At 42.1% G+C, this 21,243-nt stretch overlaps 1 protein-coding gene across 1 annotated transcript in view; it reads left to right on the forward strand.

Annotated features, from left to right (window-relative positions):
• Positions 1–21,243, forward strand: part of Tmem163 (transmembrane protein 163) — a 215,833-nt gene that overhangs the window by 38,206 nt on the left and 156,384 nt on the right. The gene's annotated exons all lie outside the window — the stretch shown is intronic.

Raw genomic sequence — 21,243 nt, forward strand, 5'->3', positions numbered from 1 at the left:
ATCAATAGCTGCTACAGTATCCATAGGCAAGGTCGGCCAATCCATGGTAGCAGAGCCATTAGTAGTGAAGAAAGATGGAAGTACACCAGCCTGAGAAGTAACGGGCAATGGATATGGCCACGTCTTTACCACCGCCCAGAGGAGTCGTTCTGCAGTCCAGACGACCTCATGTCCGATCACCATCAGGAGAAGCATCAAGCACCTCATCTTGTTCATCTTCATTCTTCCTTCCTGACGGAGCTTGAGGAAATTTCCACACGAGGCGCTCTGGCACCCACAACGGTTCCGTTCGGTCCTGTGGGAAAACACAAACAGAACCTCGTGCCCATGCCAGCACGGGATCAGGCCCATACCATTGTCCAGAAAGTACATCTTTCCACTTAACGTGCCCAAAGTTCGGGGCAGGGGGCGAACAGTGCCTAGTCGCAGCAGAGCGCCCTTGGATGTCCAGATTCAAAAAATTAATAGTGAATAGAGCCAGGGAGAGGCGCTCTTTCAGGGTGTGGCCTAAGCCAATTCCCCCTTTTTGTTTTACTAACATCTCTTTTAGAGTCTTATGAGCATGCTCTACAATACCCTGACCTTGTGGATTGTAGGGTAAACCATGGACAAGTTGGATACCCATCTGGTTGCAAAAGGAAGAAAATTGTCATCCAGTATACGCTGGACCATTGTCCATCTTAATGGTCTGTGGTAATCCCCAGGCTGCCCAGGTTTCCAAGCAATGCGTGATAACACTTCCAGCCTTTTCACCAGACAAAGCAGAAGCATGGATAATGCCAGAACAAGTATCTACAGACACATGGACATATTTAAGTTTGCCAAAGTCGGGAACATGAGTGACATCCATTTGCCATATAGTTAAAGGCTGCAAACCACGAGGATTTACGCCCACAGAAGGGGGATGATGTAAAATGATACAATTAGGACAATCCAATACAATCTGCCGAGCATCAGCACGGGAGATAGTAAAGCGCTTCTGAAGTGCTCGTGCATTAATATGAAATTTACTATGAAAGTTTCTAGCTTGATCTAAGGAGGAAATAGGGAACATCCAAGAAGGACGAGTAGCAAGATCAGCTTGGGCATTGCCAGCAGAAAGAGCACCTGGTAAACCTGTGTGGGCTCGAATATGCAAGGGGTAAAAACAGGTGGAGCGATTCCAAATCAATGTTTGAAGATGGAGAAAAAAGGAAGACATTACTCCTGATGTGTGTATGGGACCCACTGCTTCCAACACCTTTAAAGCTTGAACTACATAAACAGAATCTGAGATTAAATTAAAAGGAAACGGACATTGTTCAAATACTTTTATGACAATTTGCAGCTCCACCCATTGTGGATTGCCAGGAGCAAACTGATGTTGGATAGGAGGTTGATCATTTACCACATAGGCTCCAATACCAGTTTTAGATCCTTCTGTAAAGATATTTGCAGCTCCTGGGATAGGCGTAGAAGAAGTGATTTTAGGGAAAATGATAGGATGTTCTTTAACAAATGTAATAAGAGGGTGTGAAGGATAGTGATTATCTATTTCTCCTAGAAAAGAGCATCGAAATATAGCCCAATTATCCAGGTTAGCACACAAAACTTGAATTTGTTGACACGTATAAGGGACAATCACAGACGTAGGAGGAAAACTAAAAAATTGTATACTTTGTTGTATCCCTAACATAGCTAAAGAAGCAACTGCATCAGGATAATACTCAAGGGATTTTCCAGGGGATATACGTGGATGTATCCACAACAAAGGAAGATTTTTCCCGCAGCATCCACCATCCTAGCAATAAAGTCTGAGAAAGGTTCTGTAGGGCCCTGTATAATTTTAGTCAGATTGCCAGACACTTCTCCTCTATTTGGGAGTGACTTCCATGCACGGATACAAATGTTATTAATCTGTTCATATACTTCAGGAGGATATCCCGTTCGTTGATTGGCAAACCTGCCCTGCCCCAAAAGCATATCTTTATCCCAGGCGGGGCGTCCCGCCGCATGATTTTGGGCAGCCTGCTCTACCGCGCCCTCTAGCATAAATGCTCTCCAGTCCAAATATTTGCCTGAGGAGACACAAGCGCGCACCAGACTAGCCCAATCTGAGGGGGTCATGCAAAATCTGGTAAGCCCCTCTACCTGAGTAAGAGTGAAAGCAGCATCTACACCATAAGTGCGAACCGATTCTGCCAAGGTTTTAATTATTTTAAAATCTAAAGGCTCATGGTATCTTCCCCTATTAGCGTCCTGAAAAACCGGGTACACTAGTCCCATGTCTGTATTAACTGTTCTCCAAACTTGTGTATGAAAAGTTCTCCCGGAGCTTTGGACTCCCTCCACATATGGGGGCGGTGCAACAGGCACTGCATCTTCTTCTAAATTCTCAACCTCCTCTTCAAAATTAGATTTATCAAAATTAGATTTATCCCCCTTCTCACGGTAGGCTTTCATGCTTTGTGTCTCCCTTTTTTTCTTTTTCATTTTTATTTTACGTAGTTGCTGTAACAATATATCAAGGTCCTCAGAACTCTCTGAGCCGCTTGTGTCTTCGGGTGTTTTTAGTTCAGTCAAGTCTGGTTAGAGCCTTCTCCTATTTTTATTTTCAGGCTCCTTTGCCTTTTCACTACTCTTACTCTTAATACTCTCTGCCACTTCGCTATGTGACCCCTCACATTTTTCCTCATGTAGTTGTTCAAGAACGGCCTGACCCTCACCCACAGCTTCCTGGCATTTACTGTCTGCTATACATCCTCTAACCAACTTCCAAAGTGGTATAATGCCACCCTCTAAAGTACCTTGCTCATAATCGAAATCCAGATCTCTCCCTAATTTGTCCCAGCTAGGAATCGTAAGACTCCCCGAAAAAGCAAACCAAGGAGCCGCTATATCAGCTTCTCTTAAAAACATCTGCAAAGTGCTCTGCTTTACCTTAAGTGCTTTTGAACGTAGCAACCCATCCAGGGCCAACAAAATTGGGCTTGAAGAGGTAGCGCCCATAATGTTTTCAAAGCTATAAAGAAAGTGAAAGTACAAAAGCCCCGCTCTCTCTTTATCTACAGAGGAGTGTCCCGTTCTATTAGTTCCCCACTCTCTCTTTATCTACAGAGGAGCGCCCCGCTATTTGCTGGCGGATTCCCACTTACCTGGGAAGCTTACCGGTGCACCCCCCTGGCTGCTGAAAGTTCTGAATCCCAGGTTCGAGGAATATTCTTCCCCGTACGGGCCACCAATTGTCGCGACCCCTCGCCAGCAAGGGAAACATGACACAGGATTCTTCTTTCAGCAGTTTATTCAGGACCCTTGAAGCATGATGAGAAAACAGGAAAGAGAGTGAGCGGTCGGTCTGCCCTAGCTTAAATACCCAGCCCGGCCAATGAACTAGCACCACATGGAAAAGTCTAATAGGTACAGCGCAGCGGAAGCAGGCCAGAGCCCAGCCCCACAGCCTTACAAGGAGTTGTTTACCTCTAACAACTCTAACCGCTAAAGAAACAGAAGCAGGAAACCAGCGCCATTTTCAGGGTGCGGTCGCCAGCTCCCAACAGAAAGTGAATTTAAAAATTGCAAGAAACTCTCCCTTTAGCCTTTCTCCACCTGGATTCTGCAAGAGAATTAAGCTCCATTGCCCTGAGCAGAATGTTGTATGCAATGAAAGGACTTCTCTCTCATGCATACAGACTAGTAGTAGCCATGAACCATGCTTGATATGCTCATTTTCTATGTTCTGTGGTTCAGATGAGAAATCCTGATTGAGAGAAGTTACAAGACTAAATAGAATCCTTTGTGTTAATTACATAGATATTCTACATTTGTTTTCTTAAGTATCTCTTATTAAATAAGTATTTGATGAACTAAGGTTAATTTCCATGTATAATTGGTGCCCTTCCCCCATATCATAAAAGTTTTCTTTGTAAAACTTTGGTTTCTGAATTTACACTTCTGAAAATATGCCTACTGCCACCGTGTTTGGGGTACATGAAAACCAAATTGGTAATATATAGACATTGGATTAATTTGCTCCTAGAAGAAGAAAGATGCTCACTAGTTACCTGTCATCCATTCCACACAATCTGTGGAATGGATGACAGGTAACTAGTGTGTGGAATGGATGATAGGAACTAGTGAGAAGCCTCTGTGTGCAGAATGCCAGAGTTTGTTAGGAGGTATGTAGGGCCAGATGATCTGTAAACCAGGAGAAACCTGTGTACTGTGGGTGATGCTTTGCTAAAAGAAGCACGATGACTGCCCCTAGTTGTGGAAGCTTAGTAGTGGAACTTACAGATGTTGTCTTCTGCTTCTGTGTGTATGAAGGAGAGGGGCAAAGAAAGCAAGAAAGAGGGAGGGAGGGACAGAGGGGAAGGAGATAAAGAGGATGGGGGAGGGGAGAAAGAGATATGGATGGTTGATAATGAGTGTGTATATGTCATGGTGGGGGCCAAGGAGTCAGGGTTCTCCAAAGCCTAGTGCCTTTGAGGAACTGCAAGTGATTAGTTCAGTTTGGCAGGAACACAGGGGAGTGTTTGTGTGGGAAGAGCTCCAAGGAGTTAAACTGCAGAAAAGCCTGGGGACCTGGAGATAAAGGGCCAGACTGCCTGGCATGGAGTTGAGACTCTGCCCAGTACTTAGCATGGTCACCAAAGGAAATCAGACTAAATTGTGGCATAAGCTGTGTGCATGTCAGGATTGTTAGGGTTACCCTCTGGAAAATGGAGCAGGGCATCCTGCTGGATGGTAGTGTCCAGCGTTTGCAGAAAGGGTGGTTTCAGTGAGAGTGTGGTATAAGTTGGCTGGAGAGAAGAGGATAATTTAAGAAATAATGGTAACTGTCAAGTCACCTTTGGTGACCCAAGAACCTTAGCAGTTGATCCAAATGGTTCTAGAGATGGGTGAAGGCATACAGTTACAATTTTCTTTCTCCTTCTTTCCTTCCTTCATAAATGTATTATTTATTATTCAATATCAGTAGTAGAAACCAGAATGCAATTATATTGTATCCTTAAACTGCTCGAAAGTAATCAAACTAGAATTTGATTCCCAGCTAAGCTATCATCAAGGGTGTCTGAAATACAAACATGCTTAGATAAATACATAGGGCATACACTGAATGTCTTGATTTCATAAGTAATGAGTAACTGCAAGGGAATATTAAAACAAGGTAAAGTCCTATTCTTATTGATATGTGTGTGTTTAAAAAAACTCAAAAAGATAGATCCATCATACTATAATAACATTTACACAGGAAAAGGCTAGAGGATTAAAACATTTTAAAATTGTTCAGTTACTGGGAAAAAAAAAAGAGGTGCTGGATAACTTTAGACTTAATGTTTCATTTGCATAATTCATTTGTGTGAAACCACAATAGGAAATAAAACATATTAATAGAAGGGAAGAAATGATGTAACATTAAGGAAGGGCAAAAACATTGATCAATATAGTAAGTAGCATACAGGGAAGAACTAATTTAAAAAGCAAAAATATAATAAAGCTACAGTTACAATTATCTTTCTATTTAAGGTCATCAAATGTGATATGTTGAACTGTTTTCATTCAGATAGTCTGTAGAGGTTGTAAAGCTAACTTTTATTGAGCCCTTACTATGTGCCAGCAATCTGCTAAACCCTGTGTGTTTTGTCTAAAACTCATGACAACTCCATGAAGAAATGGAAGCCATCAGGGATGCCTCAAGGTCACGTAGCTGACATACGGTGGAGCTGGGTTTGAACAGAGATTCCTGGTTCCAGAGCACAGTCCATCCTCTTCTACTAGGGATAAACCCTGACTTCCCCAAACCTTCCTTGACCTTTTGAGCAAGGACAGGGAGGCTGTCCTCTCTCCTTTGACCTGGACTGGGAGTATGTATGAGCTCTGGGAATATAACACCAGAGGAGAGTTATAAAGTTGTGGTGACTGAGTTTAAAAAAATGAAAATTTTGTGGAGGATGATGTTCAACTAAATTTGACCCATGACTGTAAAAGATTAGTTTTTATAAATTTCATTGTTGCAAGTGAAATCAATCCTTCCTTTGATTTTTGTTTTTATATTTGATCCTTTTATTTATCCCCTGAGGGTAAATATCCATTCCATGAAAATTAAATAGTAATTATCAGTTTTTAAAATGATGAAAAGTTATTTTAAGGCCTTTTTTAAAATTTTTTTTTATTCCAAAATATTATGTAGAGAAGCTTATTTTCCCATGTAACACTTTATATAGTTAAAAGACTTCTGAACAGTCAGTAACCTTCTTTATGGCCCAGAGTGATGTAATCTAGCTGACTCCCAGTTGTTAGGGAGGTGGGGTGAGGGAGTAGGGGTTAGAAGTTTGTTTTTAGGCAGTACCCACTTACTAGCTTTGGGATCATGTGTAGGATATTGAGTCTCTGTGAGCCTCTCTGGTCATTTTTAGAAGCGGTGTAATGTAAGGTGTTACCTTAAGGTGCCGCAGTCTGGCTGGGCACAATTCACTAGCCACTTATCAAGCAGAAATGAATACACGAACACACACAATACCACTCGAGCTCTTCAGGAATTCCCTCAGAGCCCAACTGCCACAGCCGGCTTCCCACAGGCCTCTCAACCCCCCTCTCCTCCTGCTCTTCAGGCCAATTGGCTGGGTAGTGTGGGCGGAGCCAAAAGAGTCCCCCAATGAGTAGCTCCGTGGTCTGAAAGGGCAGGGAAACAGCCCAATGAGCATCACTGCAGAGGAGCCAATCAGCTGGAAGTTTGCTGGGGCCCCTTGGCTGTGGCTCTCAACATTAAGGACCTTACCTTAGGTTCTTTCCAAGATGGGTGTAAAACTCACCTAAAATCTGTCAAAAGCCCCTGGTAGGGACTGAATCAGTCTGCAGTTCCTCACCTTTTGATTTCTTTTCAACCCTTGTGTCATTCCCTGTGTCACTGGGGTGAAATTGCTCTAAGTGCAGATTTTCGCAGAGACTAAGCAGGTATGAAAATGATTGAAATGAATGGCATAAGCCTGCCACCTGCCCGTCCCCTACAATTTTGCTCTGATTGAAGAAAACCTCTCTTCATGTTTTGATATGTGACTGAAAGTGAATGAATTTGACCTAAAGTCGATGGATGGAAAGAGAAGAGTCTGGGTATACATGTATATGTACATACACAGTAACCACAGGACTGGCATTCAGTATGGACATGCCAGGGTGGCTCTGGGTTGTTAAACACCACTGGGGAATCAGCCACTGCTCATGGACCCCATCTCCACCTTTTTGCTCACCTCATCCCTGGGGGACTCTGGAAGGGGAGGGGCTCTTATGTCCAGATCCTCTTCTGGTTTAAACTATGCATGAATAATGAATGGCCTTGTGAGTTTCTTCCTTCCTACCTGTCCAGGGAGAGTGGGAGAACTGCTATCCATTTCATGATGAACTGGTGACACAGTTGCACTTAGTTAAAAAGGTAAAGATTACTAAGGTCCTCATTGCAAAATTATGTTATATAAGTAATGTATCATTTTGAAAAAAAGGGACAATAATTTTTTTCCATATCCCAGGGAGAAACATATTAATAATTTTTGGTCATCAATACATATTTTCTAATCTATGTTAAGAAACATAAAGCTGTGGTCATATTACAAATATAGTTTTGTATTCTGCTGGTTTTGGGTGACTTCATTACCAAAAAGATCTTTCAGAAATTTAAACTACTTCTCCATCCCCAAGATGAAATTGGTTTTTTCTTCTTTTTTTTAGGGGGGGGGTGGGTGGGTACTGGGGATTTAACCCAGGGGTTCTCAACCACTGAGCCACATCCCCAGCCCTTTTTTTATTTTATTTAGAGACAGGATCTCACTGAGTTATTTAGGGTCTCACTAATTTGCTGAGGCTGGCTTTGAACTCTTAATCCTCCTGCCTCAGCCTCCTGAGCTGCTGGGGCTTTTTCCTTTTGCTTATAAAAGTTATACATATTATGACTTTAAAAAAAAATCAAACTATATAGAAAGCCAGTAGTTTCTTCTCAATTCAACAAGCCACTGTCACTTTTATTTTTGTCTTTCCCACACCTTTAAATTGCAGCAGCATTTTGTCTGTGGTGTGTGTCTTTTAGCAGTGGGATTTCCTGTTGAGGGTGAGGGGATGGCAAGCTCTGTTGCTGACACTTCAGAGACACCTTTAAAAATAGCCCCATCATCACAGTCCCCAGGGCCTCACTTTTGTCCTGCACTCTATCTCACTGTGGATCTGGATCATCTTTAAAGCCTTATTCTTTGTGCAGACAAAGCATCACTGTTCACAGGAGGAAGAGAGAGGAGCAAGGTCATTGGAAGCTGGTTTGCTTTGATTTTGAAGTGTCACAAGGTACACTAGTGAAATGTGGACATTTTAATGATATTTTACATATCTTTTTCCTGTGCCATCTGCTTTCTTTAGAGAACTTGAAAAAGAAAAAAATTACCAGCAGAAACCAAACATGTATTAGACCCTTGTGCATTTTTTCCAATTCTATTGAAGGAGTTTTATCAGTTAGCTCTGTAAACTGACAAGGAGGGTAGTTTTTGCATTTAGCACTGCCTTTTACAGTATCACTGTGATTTATTAATCTTAAGTATTTTTATATTTAAAAATAAATGTATAATATTGTATGATTCCATGTATGTGAACTGTCCACAATAGGTAAATATACAGAGGCAAAAAATAGTTTAATGGTTGTGTAGGACTTGGGTGTTGGTGGGAATGAGAGGTCATTTCTAAGGAGTAGGGAGTTTCTTTTTAGGGTAATGACAGTGTTCTAAAATTAAATGTGATGGTTGTGCAACTCTGAATACACAATAAATCATTGAATTATACACTCTATATCCCTGAATTGATGGTATGTAAGTGATATCTCAAGCCTTTAGAACAGGTCTCTATGAATATATGTATATCTACTACAGTTCTGAACAGTTAATCTATGATCCATTGGAAGGGCACGTCCCTTAAAGAAAGAACACACAAAACCACAATGCTTTACCTATAAGAATGAGTGCAGATTCAGGCATCAGAAGGTTATTCATTTTTTGAGCAGAGATAAAGGAGATAAAGTGCTATAACTGGAGTGGTTTGCCTCATGAAAACTGATTGTTAAATTTCCCAGGATTTTTACAAGCTAGTTGATATCAAGTCAGTGGCTTTAAATCAGCAATGAGGTGGTACATTTTTACCATGAAAATTGGTAGAAGTTTCAAGTCAGGACCTTTTTATCATCCTGAAGAGTTAGGGGGCCATTTCCCTTCATATTCCTGCCCCCTCCCCTCTATGGAAGGGAGAGTAGTTAATTTTCTCATTTAGCATTGCCTCATACAGTATGCTACATCATAGAAAGTAGGCTTTCCTCCTGGATATAGATTTAACAACTTTTAGGAGACTTGTCTCAATGGGACTGAAGAGGATTGATGGGGACTCTGTTAGGTCCTCACATTTCTTTTGTCAGAAGGCATCAAGCTAATATATCTCTTTAGGGTCTGGAGGCTAATCTGAGAGGTCTTCTCTTTTTGTGGGAGCTATGCTTTGTGGAATTTCTGCCAGTCATCAGTGATTGCTTTTGTATGGCCATTCTGCTTTTGAAAAAGAAAAAATTGATTCCCAGATCCTGTTAATTAGTACTGCTCTTTCACTTGAAGTCTGCCCTATTGTGAATTCTAGATGAAATTTGCAATGGAAACTTCTGAAGCTAAGAAACAGAATCCACTTTACTTCTTATTCATCTTCTTTAATTAATTCAATCTGATTTAGGCTTGGATATCTAAAAGTCATTTTTTTCCCAGACAGGAAATATCTGAATTATTCATATCCTTCCCATCATGAGCCAGGCATATTGGTCCCTGGAGAAATCACTGCTACACATCTTACTGCTGTTCCTAGGTGTTAGTTTGTCAACATTTCTCAGTAAGATTAGTAAATTAGATAGCCACCCTGGAAGTTATAGACATAATAGAATTTGGGGGGGGGGAACCTCAGATAATACCAGTGGCTAAAGTTTAAACTCATATATAATTCTTTTTATGCCTGCATGGTTCAGATTTCTAATATTAGTTGATTATTTTTTATTAAAAAGAAAATGGGTGGATGGTCTATTTCATTAAATTTTTACTAGTATTTGGCCTGACATTTTTCTCTGTAATGGTCAAAATGAAATTTTGACATGAAACTTTTTTGAGAATGGGTCTTTTCCCTCCAAATGGAAATATATCTACAGATTTATTTTTGAGAACTCGTACTGTGAAATTCAATTAGTACATAGAAAGTGAAAGCCAATGCTCAATCCTATCCTCTAGAGATAAGAGATACTTTTATACTAACTTGGGGTGGTACCTTGATGTGATGTGATGTATTAAGTGCAAAAGGCCGGTGAGAGAGCAGTATAGCATGATCCAATTTATGTACTGAAAGTATATCTTCAAATATGGAAGAAGGTATACCCTTGACAAAAGTATGAATTAGTGTGCGCATTTCAATGAGCAAAATACAAATAGTGACCTTTTTCTTCCTAATGGTTGCATTAGGTATATATACCATAATTTATTTAACCAGTCCTCTATTGATAGATGCTCAGGATATTATACTTTTAGAATTTTAAAGTCATGTAATGAGGATATATAAAACAATGTGGTTATGTATAATAATTTATATTTGTTTCCTGTTGCTGCTCTGACAGTTGACCACAAACTTAAAACAACACAAACGTATTACCTTATAGTTCTGGAGGTCAGAAGTCCATCCCTGACTCTCCTACTTCCTATTTCCTTTGGAAAGACCTTTGAAATTCCAAGCACACTGTCCCTCAGAATTCAGCATAGTTTCCCCTTCTCAAAAAGCCTTAACATCTGAAAAATTCCTTTAGGCATGCAAGTCTGCATATTCACAGGTCCTGGGGGTTATGATGTGGATATCTTTGGGGAACATTATTTTGTTAACTGCATAATTAAGCAAACTGCTATCTTGTAGTAAACTTTCCTATGTTGTTTAACTTATGTCCATGTCTGAGCAGTTGGTTCTAGGGAAACAAAGATGAATGGCACAAGTCCTGCTTTTCAAGGGGTTATAGCCTTGAAGGGAGAGGGGAATTTGTGAAAGAAAGTGGATGTTAGAGACTCTGCAGGTCATTCATAGTGGCTGAGCTTCAGGTACAAGGTGCGAGGTGGCTAGAAGTGAAGTTATTGGATAAGTCCAAGCCAGACCAATAAGTTCTTGTGTGAGTTTATGGAATGGGACTGTCTGTTGTGGACTAGGGCTTCTTATCCTAGGGTAAGGGGTTCTTGTATCACTTGTATGTACAATTTTAGGCATATGTGCATTTTCCTGTGGTCCATAATGTCCATTATATTTCTGACAGGATTTGAGATCCAAAATTAAATGCCACAGCCATGGTTAATGGGATTTCTTTAAAGGACTGTACATAGGGAGATGACATGATTACATTTGCACTTGGAACACTGGCTCTGGGTGGGGTTAGGGGTATTAGTAGAGGTAAGGACATCTGTAGGAGTAATGAGAACCCAAGAAGATGATGGTGTGGCAGATAATAGGAGCAGAGCAGTGAAACTGGGTCTAAGATAGGTAAGCAGAACTTACCTTGAATGACTTCATGAATGAACAGGGTAGAGAACAATTGACCAGAGTTCTGAAGGACGAGGGCCATATTATTGGACTTAAGCATCTAGGAAAGTGAGTAGGTTTGAGGTTACAATGGAACATGAGGAAGGTGATAAATTCAGTATTGTGCATATTCATGTCATAGGGTCTCGGGGACATTCAAATGGAGAGATGAATAGTACACAGTATATGGCACAACAATTTCTACAGTCCAGAGAGAGAGAGAAATAAACCAGCCACCTTTCTATATTTTCATTTGCCCTTACCTTATACCCTGCACTACATTCCTTTGCAATAATGCTCAATCCTTAAATTGTGCAGGATGTGAGTACGATTTTTTTACTTTTAACATTTATAGTACACTTTTGACAAACCAAATTCTCTTTTATCCTCATGGCATTCTGGTGAGAGATGGTGGATGAATTGTAATTGACATGAGGATGATAATGAACAAATAACAACTGTATGTAATATACTGTAAACATTTATCATGGCAGACTAAGTTCTGAGCACCTTGTACCTAGGCAAAGCTCAATTCTTCCTCACAGTAGCCCTATGAGAGAGTTGTTTTTATTATTATACCTAAGGCAGCCAGGTTCCAGAGAGGATGAATAGGGTTTCCTAAGTCACATAGCCAGTGAGAGGTAGAATGAGCCTTAGAACTCAATTGGGCTCTTGAGCCTGTGTCTGACCCATCAGTGGTGTGACTTAGCTCACAATCACACTTACCCTCAGTCCTTGTATCCCTTCCATTTTGCTTTGTTCTCCCTCCAGGGAGGTGTGCAATTGAGTCAGCCACATCAGAGTGGATGACAATGGTATTTCTGTTTCAAATCCCATGGTGGGAAGAAATGGATCCCAGAAGAGAGTAATTGGGGGTAGTGTCAGCACTGCCAGAGTGTTATGGCATCTACATAGCCTCAGGATGATGGAAGGTGCCTGGGTCACCAGCCTTGGGCAGAGGAGTCTGTGTTGGGCTTTAACCCAGGGAGTTTGCTGTACTTGCATAGCCAGGTTGAAGAGAGGGATACTGGATCTGGTAAAGCGAATGTGTTTCCTTGAACATTTCTGGATGGATCCATGTAGTTTGGGAAGAAGTTAGTGACTGGTCCTAGAGACTTCAGGAGCCAGGAGTTGGGGAGTAGGCTGGGCCTGCCTCTGAAGGATACTTGTACCATAAGAATTAGCGTATTACCACTGGATCTGCTGGATTGCTGATGCTGCTGACGAGGATTCTGAATTGCAGGCTTGGATTCACAGTCTCTGGGAACCCGAGCACTGTGGGCCAGATGCTAGGCTTTGCATTATTTGCTTACATTAGCTTTAGTGGAGGGCCAGCATTGCTAGTGTGGAAGGAGAAGGGACACAGTCTTAAATGCTGGGCTGCAGATGTGGCCGTATGGGAGCAGACATCTCCAGAGGAAAACTTTTGAAAGCAGCACAGTGTGCAGAAGGCAGCCCTTCTACCGAACAGAGACTGAGTTCCTAGAGTCCTGTGGAGACATATCAACTAATAGGATCTAAGGAGTGGTGGAAAGAAAAGAAATGAGCCAGAATATGACAGATGGATTTTTGTTTATTCAAGCACTTATGTGGTGTTGGTTTCAAAGTCCTTTAAAATCAGGGACTTTAATGTCAAGTAATTGGCTCTTTATGGAAAGGTTTCCAGTTACAAATGGGGAGCAGGTGATCTCAGATTCCAGCCAAACAGTTAAAAGGGCAAGCCTTTGGCTTTCTGAAATATAAGCTCCCACTCCCATAACATGCCCCTTCCCCTTCTCAGCTCTCACCTTAGCTCATTACTCCACCTTTTTTCCCCTTCCCCAGGGCCTTGCATTCCATCCACCCTTCAGCCACTTCACGTGATATTAGTAGTTCTGCTTTGCTTATTAATAAGTGTACCTGATTCTGTGCTTTCAGAGGCCTGCACTTTGGTGTGGCTATCAAGGCCAAGGACAGCAGAGCTCAGGGCTAGAATGCTCAGGGAGTGGGAAGCCCAAATCTCACCCATCTGTCTATCCCCCCACCTTGGAAGTCTGTCCCTTTCAACACTAACAGGGTCATATACTTCTAGCTGTGCTGATGGACCAGCCCTGCTTGAGATGCTATAAGACCTCTCAAGTGACCTTGAAAGTGGTATTGTGACATTCTCAAGATCTTGAAGCAGAAACTTAAACCATTATTTTATTTTATTTTTTTAAAGGGTGCCATTTGCTCTACCAGGAGGGAGAATTGTGACATTAAACACTGGCAAGATGTTTTAAACCTACCCAGAGGTGGAAAATTGCTGTCTTGGGAGAAGGGCCATATCTACTAAAGATACTGGGATCCAGCCACTGTGGCTGTGTAGCAAATCTCCCCAACACAGTGGCTTAAAACAATAGCAATCACTGTTATTAGGAATTTGGGATCCACTCAGCTGGGTGCTCTGGCCCAGGTTGCTATCAGAGGGCACTATGGCCAGTGTCATCTCACAGGCTTCTTATCTCCAGGTCTGGTGTTTGGTTAGGACAGTATGGACATCTGGGGACTAAAACAAATAGAGCTTTTTATACACCCTACACCCCTGTGCAGTCTCACCACATTGTCTCTCCCGCAGAGTGGCTTCTTTAAGGATGGCTTAGGGCTCTGAAGGCATGTGTCCCCAGAGAGAACCAGGCAGAAACTGATTTGCCCCATGGAACCTGGCCTCAGAAGTTGTGCTGCATCCTTTTGACCACGTTTTCTTGTCAAAGAAGTCATCAATGGCAGCCCAGGTTCAAAGGAAGGGCACTAGACCCACCTCTCATTAGGAGAAGGTCAGGGTCACATTGTGAAACATGCACGTGTGTTGGGAAAGATATTGATGTAGCAATTTCCAAAAAATAATCTGTTGCACGCTGGGATGGGGAATTTCATTGCAACGTACTTGATAAGGCTGACAAGCTTTGGAACTAGAGGGTTCGGGAATCCTCATTCGGAATCTGGTTTCTTTGTTCCATATGGAGGTAATCAGAAATGAAAGTGAAAAAGAAAGAGGGGAAGAAGCAGGGGCTCTTGACTCTTTATTTATTTATTTGTTAATTTATTGGTTCTTTTTAGATGTCATGACAGCAGAATCCATTGTGATATAATTATGATTTTTTTTTCTTTTCCATGTGCCTGGAGAATGGAACTAGGCCTAGAGAGAAACAGTAGGCCATTGAGCAAGGTAGGAAGGAGTCAACCAAGAGAAAATGGTTAGGAAAACTTTCCCTTTGGGAGCAGGCTTCCAAAGGGATAGGTATTTGCCTAGGGAAGGGACTTTGGTCTTTATAGTGCTGGCATATCCTGGAAGCGATCAAAAGACTTTTCATTCACCCTCCCCTTCCTCAGAAGCAAAGGGGAGCAGCCCCAGGCTCTGCTCTTGCGGATGTTACTCTGGTTAGGAAGTGGCCACGGGGCGCCGGGCCTCCTGTTTGATTCACTCCTTGGTGGTGGTCCCTTTCATGTAGCACAAGCTGCAGGCTATAAGCCAGTGTGTATTTCCTGTGAGAGTTCCTTTAGGAAATGTGGATGTTCAGTAACTGAAGTGGAGAAAGGTACACACCTGAGCACAGGCCCACCCTGTCTCCAAAGGGAAGTGCTCTGCACACTTAGCCTCCATTGTAGCTTTTTTTGGTGGTTGGGTTCTTAAGGGATCAGACACTTGTTTAAAATAATCTATTCAATTAACTATGTGCTTACTATGCATTAGCCCACATTATGGCATGGGGAAGAGAAAGGCACTGGAGAGCCTGTTGTTTATAAGACCTGTGTTATAAGCCAAGTGGAAGAGGAATACAAAATAGTAGAGAAGACCTCCCCCCGCCCCCTACCATGAGGGCTGGATCTCTGGGCCTCAGGAACTTGTGTTTGGAGTCTGAAAATATGGGGGAGTATTAAGGCGAATAAGCAAGAGACAAGATTTTATTGATCCAAACCTACCCTCAGTCCTTCCCCTTCCAGCCCCTTTGACACCAACTTGGTCACATTGGAGAGAGGAGGTGAACACAGACTCATCTTTTCCAGCAGGAAACTGTGTGTTATTGGGAACAAGGGGCAGTAATGTCACAGTGACTTATAGGTTAGATAGACATATCTCTCAATTTCAGGTTTTTCCAATTTCAGGTTTGTCTTTAGTAGTTTTGTTTTCTTCTTCAAGTTACTACTTTTGGGGCATTTCTTTCTTTTGTTTGTAGGGCATTTCTTTCTCTGATTTGACCTCTGACTCCTTCTAAATCCCACAGTTTTAATATTTACAGAAATAGATGAGGCCCTACAGATCTTGCTGGCCTTGGCAGGTCTCGGTTCACAGACCAGTTCTCTCAGCAACTGGCCCAGAGCTTTATCTATTAAAATGGCCTATACTATAGTTCTAATTGTGGTGTTCAAAAGTTTCTTAGAAGAAGACATCATAAATGTCACAGAATGTGTTTAGGAGATATTGTTTGATTTATACCATTAGATTTTTTTTCCTTTTTCAGGAGATGTAACAATGGTGTGACTCATTAGACAAATAACACTTGGGTGCTCTGGCTCAATGAGTGCTCTTGTCTAAGAATCACCTTGGGAAAATTCACCTAATGTTATCTCTGCCTAAAATATATCTTAATCCTTTCTTTTGCTGGTATTTTTAGAAGCTGTTATATGTTTGAATTAGTTGGAATAGGGATTCAGTTGTTGTAAGAGACCACAAATAATCATGTTAAGCAAGTAGCCTGGATACAGAGGCCCAGGGCTGTCATGATGTGATTTCAGAGACACCATTCCTTTCATTTTGCTCTGTTCTTTTAGAATGTTGACTGCATCCACATGATAGAAGGTCCCTCCATATTCTACATTCTCTGTCCACCATGACACATGCCAATCAGGGAGAAGAGAAAAGAAAAACATGCCCTTTCTCTACACAGGGATCACCTGAAAGATGCAGGTCACTTCCAGTTCCTATCAACTACAACTTTATCAGATGCCCATCCCTCACTGCTTAGAAGGCTGAAAATCAAGTGACTATTCTGGATACCATGTGCCCAGGTTTGCTGTTACTATAGAAGAAAGGAGAAATGTGTTAGTAAGTTTTATGTTTTTGTTACATAAAAGATAAACAACTGAGATAAACAACTTATCAAGAGACAGTTTATTTGGACTCATAGCTTTGGAGGTTGCAGTTCATGATCAATTGACTCTGTTGCTTTGGGCCTGTGTTGAAGTAGCTCATCATGGCAGGAGCAGTGGTGGAAGAAGCTGCTCACCTCACAGTGGCTGGGAAGCAAAGAGAGAAAAGCAGGTCAAGGGTCCCAGTTTCATCTTCAAGAATGTGCTGTGATGACCTAACTTCCTCCCACTAGGCCCCACCTCCTTAAAGTCCCACCACATCCCAATAGTGCCACAGGCTGGGGAAAAAGATTTTCAACATGTGGACCTTTGGGGAACATTCAGGGTCTCCAAAGACTCCATATCAGAGGATAACCAGCAGCTTGTGCCAAAATATTGCCTTTGACTATTCCTGGAAGGAGCACTTAGTTGACTGTGGGTTCAACTTGAGTATCATTGGACAATTTGAGCCAGTTGGGACTGGTGAATAAGGATGTTCAAGCACTAGGTCACACTCCTGTCAGGATAAACAAGGGGCCATCTGAGTGATGAATAGGTTTTTCTAGTGTGGCTCACACACTGGATCTGAACGCCACACCATCACAGAGGGGCTCCTGTGATGTTCTGAGGAGTGACAAACTTGGATGGGGAAGAAGACAGTCTTGATGTTTTTTAAGGAAAGAAGTCACTTTGCAGTTTGTTGAACACTTATTATATGCTAGACATGATTTATTATGTAGGAGGTTATGTCACTTAATACACAGAAAATATTTGGATGGCAGACAGATACCATTATGATCCCTTTTTTTATATAAATAAGGATATTGGAGCAAATTGCCCAAGGTCATAAAATGAGGAATTGGTGGAACTAGGATTTGAACTTCAGCATTACTGCTTTTAGCCTTAAGTGAAAGTCTACCCCCCAAATGGTGAAGCTCCCAATCTCCCAAGTCACCTTCTCCCAATTTGTTCCAGAATAGGGATAGCTGGGCTTATCCCTGTCCCCTCCCCACATGCAGGAACATGGAGGATTCCTCTCTGGAAAAGTTCAGGCCATCATGATTGTGCCAAAGGTGGAGATGGTGATGAAGGGCTTTAAAGGTAGAGGAGGTGGCATATGTGCAGGCAGAAAGAAGAATAGATCCTGAGGAACTGGAAGGCATCTGATAAACTTGGAATAGACAGTCTCTGTGGGTGAGGGAGAGCAATGAGAAATTAGTCTGGAGACACAGGCAGGTGCCTGGTGGAGGAGGTATATCTAGGAACTTGGTTCATTCTATAGGCAGTTGGGTGCTATGGAAAAAGTATGATCAGAGATGTGGTATCAAGTAGAGAATGGGATGGAAGAGATGAGACAGAAGTTGACCCTTGTGATTTTCTGGTGGATGGTAGTGTTGGCCAGGATTTAGTCTTATTAACTGTGTGTGTTATACAGGGTAGAGGATATGATTTTTTTTTTTTTTTTTACTTCCTACTATTTTTTTATGGTGCTGGGGTTAAAAACCAGGGACTTGCACATGCCGGGGAAGCCCTCTGCGACTGAAATACATCTGATCAGCCTACTTTTTTTGTTAGCTTTCCTCTTTCTATTGATCTTTGGGGAATGTGCATTCAGTTAATTTAAAAGCAGTTTTTAGTCAACAAAGTAAAAATACTATAGTAGCAGACATTTGGAGAGTGCTTTCAATGAACCAGGCAGAGCTTAGACACACTATCACATTTAAAACTCTTGATGGTACTTTGAGGATGGGGGTATTATATCTGAGTTACAGATGCAGAAACTGAGGATAGAGAGATTCAGTGAGCAATGGAGCCAGGTTTTGAAATCATCTCTAACCCCTGTGCTTACCAGTGTATGAGCTCAAGGGAAGGGAGGGGTGAGGTGTGTGGTACCTCGCCTTGTAGCACACTATCAAGAATCATCATCAGATCTTCCAGAGAACCATTCCCACAGACTCTGGTCCTCCAAGTGGCATTAGGTGTGCCCAGGGACAGACATAGCGAAATGGTTCCCTGACGAGAAATATCAGCATCATCCCCTGTTGATGTAGTTGCCTGTGACTGTTGTTACAAACTACCACAAATTTAGTGGCTTAAAACTACTTATTCTCTTACCATTCTGAAGCTGAGAACCCTGAGATGAATCTTATGGGGTGAAAAATCAAGATATTAGCAGGGTTGACTCCTCGTACAAGTTCCATCTGAGAATTCATTCCTTGCCCCTTCCAGCTTCTGATGATTGTCAGCATTCCTCAGTTTGTGAATATTTGATAACAGTTTCTTATTCTTAATGTCACATTGCCCTCTCATCTTCAGTCATCTAATGTTTCTGCCTTTATCTCATAAAGACCCTTCCTATTTATGACCCACCCAGTAATTCAGGATAATTTCCCTATCTCAAGATCCTTAACCAAATCACATCTGAAAAGTCCCTTTTGACATACAAGATAACATTTACAGGTTCTAAGAACTTAGACCTAGATATAATAGTTTTTGGAGACTATTATTCAGCCTACCACACCTGGGAATTTGTTAGAAACATAAATTCTTAGATCCTACCCTAGACCTACAAAATCAGAGATTATAGTGCCATAATTCTTTGTGTTAGTCAGCTTTCAATCACTATAATGAAATACCTGAGATAATCAATGAAAAAAAAAATTTGGCTCTAGTTTTGGAGGTTACAGTGTATGATCAGTTGGCCCTGCTTCTTTGGACCTGTGGCAAGACAGCACATCTTGGCCAGTGTGTGTGTGTGACAGAGAAAAATTTATCATTTAATGGCCAGGAAACAAAAGAGGGAGAGAAGAACTGGGGTACAACAATCCCCTTTAAGGGGATCCCCTTAATGACCTAAAGACTTGCTATGGCTCCATCTCTTGAGGGTTCTACTACCTCCTAATAGTGCCACCCTTGAGAACAGGCCTGTAACATATGGGGTTTTGGATGACTTTCAGGATTCAAACTGTAGCAATTTTAATAAGCCTCCAGGTGATTCTGATGCACTCTGAAGTTGACATTGAGCTCACAATCCTCAGCCTATAATTAAACCATTCACTGAGCTGAGCCAGGGCAAGTGATGTAAAGGTATGGGCATCTTAATCCTTCTACAAGGATATAAAGTAGTAACAAGAACCCAAAAGCTTTATCACTAGCCATGATGGAAGCTTGTCTTTGCTGCTCATGAGGAAAACTGGTCTGAGAAATCCAGACCTGGAATTTATGAAGGAGGAAAGGGGCACTTGGTCTCAGTGAAAATGCCATGATACAGATGGGACAAGAGGAGAGCCATGGAACAACAATGGGAGACATGACATTTTGCTTGGATCCTCTGGATGAGCCCATTCCTGCGGGGTAACTGAGGATCAGCAGGCTGGCCAGGTATGGTGCTTACCTGTCAGAGAAGCTTTGAGGTGTTTGGGAAAAATGAAATCTTCACTAGCAGGTTTGGGAGCATCTGAGAGGAGACAGGCATGGTGGAATGGGCAGAAGTTGGATGTGTAGTCCTGGTTTTTCCACCTAGTAGCTGGGCATCCTAGGTGTTTTGCCTCACTCATAGCTTCTCCCTGTCCTCACCTGTGGGATGGAGGTCCCCTACCTTGCAGGATGCATTCAAGAGAATCCAGTATCTGTGTCCAACATGGAGATCAACATAGACCTGAGGATACGACTAAAGGAGGACATACCAGGGACCAAAGCTGGACTGTTCACCTACAACACTTGACCATGGCTCATAAGACGTCACTTTTCAGACTTGTCCCAGAATCAAATAAAGTACTGGTGCAAATGGCCAATGTATGGGTCTCCCACAAAGGATTTATTATCTTTGGTTTTTTTTTTTTTTAGAAGTAGCATGAAATTGATGAGAAATCTGATGAGCCTCTGGGCTTCTGTGGAATTCTGTCCTGAGAGCTGCCTCATTTGCTGGGCCTAGGACCTTGGGGGCCACCTGACAAGCTTTGAAATATCAGATCTAACAGAATGTGTAAATAAGAGAAACCAGCCTGAGCTGCCTTAAGCCACCATCAGGACTTAATCCTAAGGTTATTTCTAAGGAGTGGGATTCTGGCCACTGTCTTCACATCTGTGCCTCTCTGCAGGTCTGTTTAGTTCTTCATTCTCTGTAGTCAGCCTTCATTCCTCAGACCACACAGTGAAGTATAGCTACCTATGGTAGAGGGTGGGTCACACAAAGAGAGCCAATAGTCCTGTAGGCCCAATTCAACTCTGTCTCAGGCCAGAATGTGATTGACCTGGGTGGTGGGTGCCTGATTCAAGACATCTCTCAGCTGTGTCCTGGGGAGATGGGGAACCTAAGGGTACCATCACCTAAGCCACCTTCTGGAGTATGCTTGGAGAATGCACTGTCATTCCTAGAGAATTTTTTTTTCAGCAGAGCAGATAGTCCCATGCCTGCCAGGCATGGCACGGAGAAACTGTCATTTGGTTATGAGGTGCCCTGTGATTTGAAAGCCAGCTGAAAGCTTCTTTTTCTTTCTCTCTCTTTTGAAGCCCGTGATCTTGGGAATACTGTTGGATTTCAGGTCAGTGATGCCAAGAGATTAAAACAAA

Source organism: Ictidomys tridecemlineatus, chromosome 7 (assembly GCF_052094955.1).
Source record: "Ictidomys tridecemlineatus isolate mIctTri1 chromosome 7, mIctTri1.hap1, whole genome shotgun sequence".
In the NCBI taxonomy this organism is placed as follows: Eukaryota; Metazoa; Chordata; class Mammalia; order Rodentia; family Sciuridae; genus Ictidomys; species Ictidomys tridecemlineatus.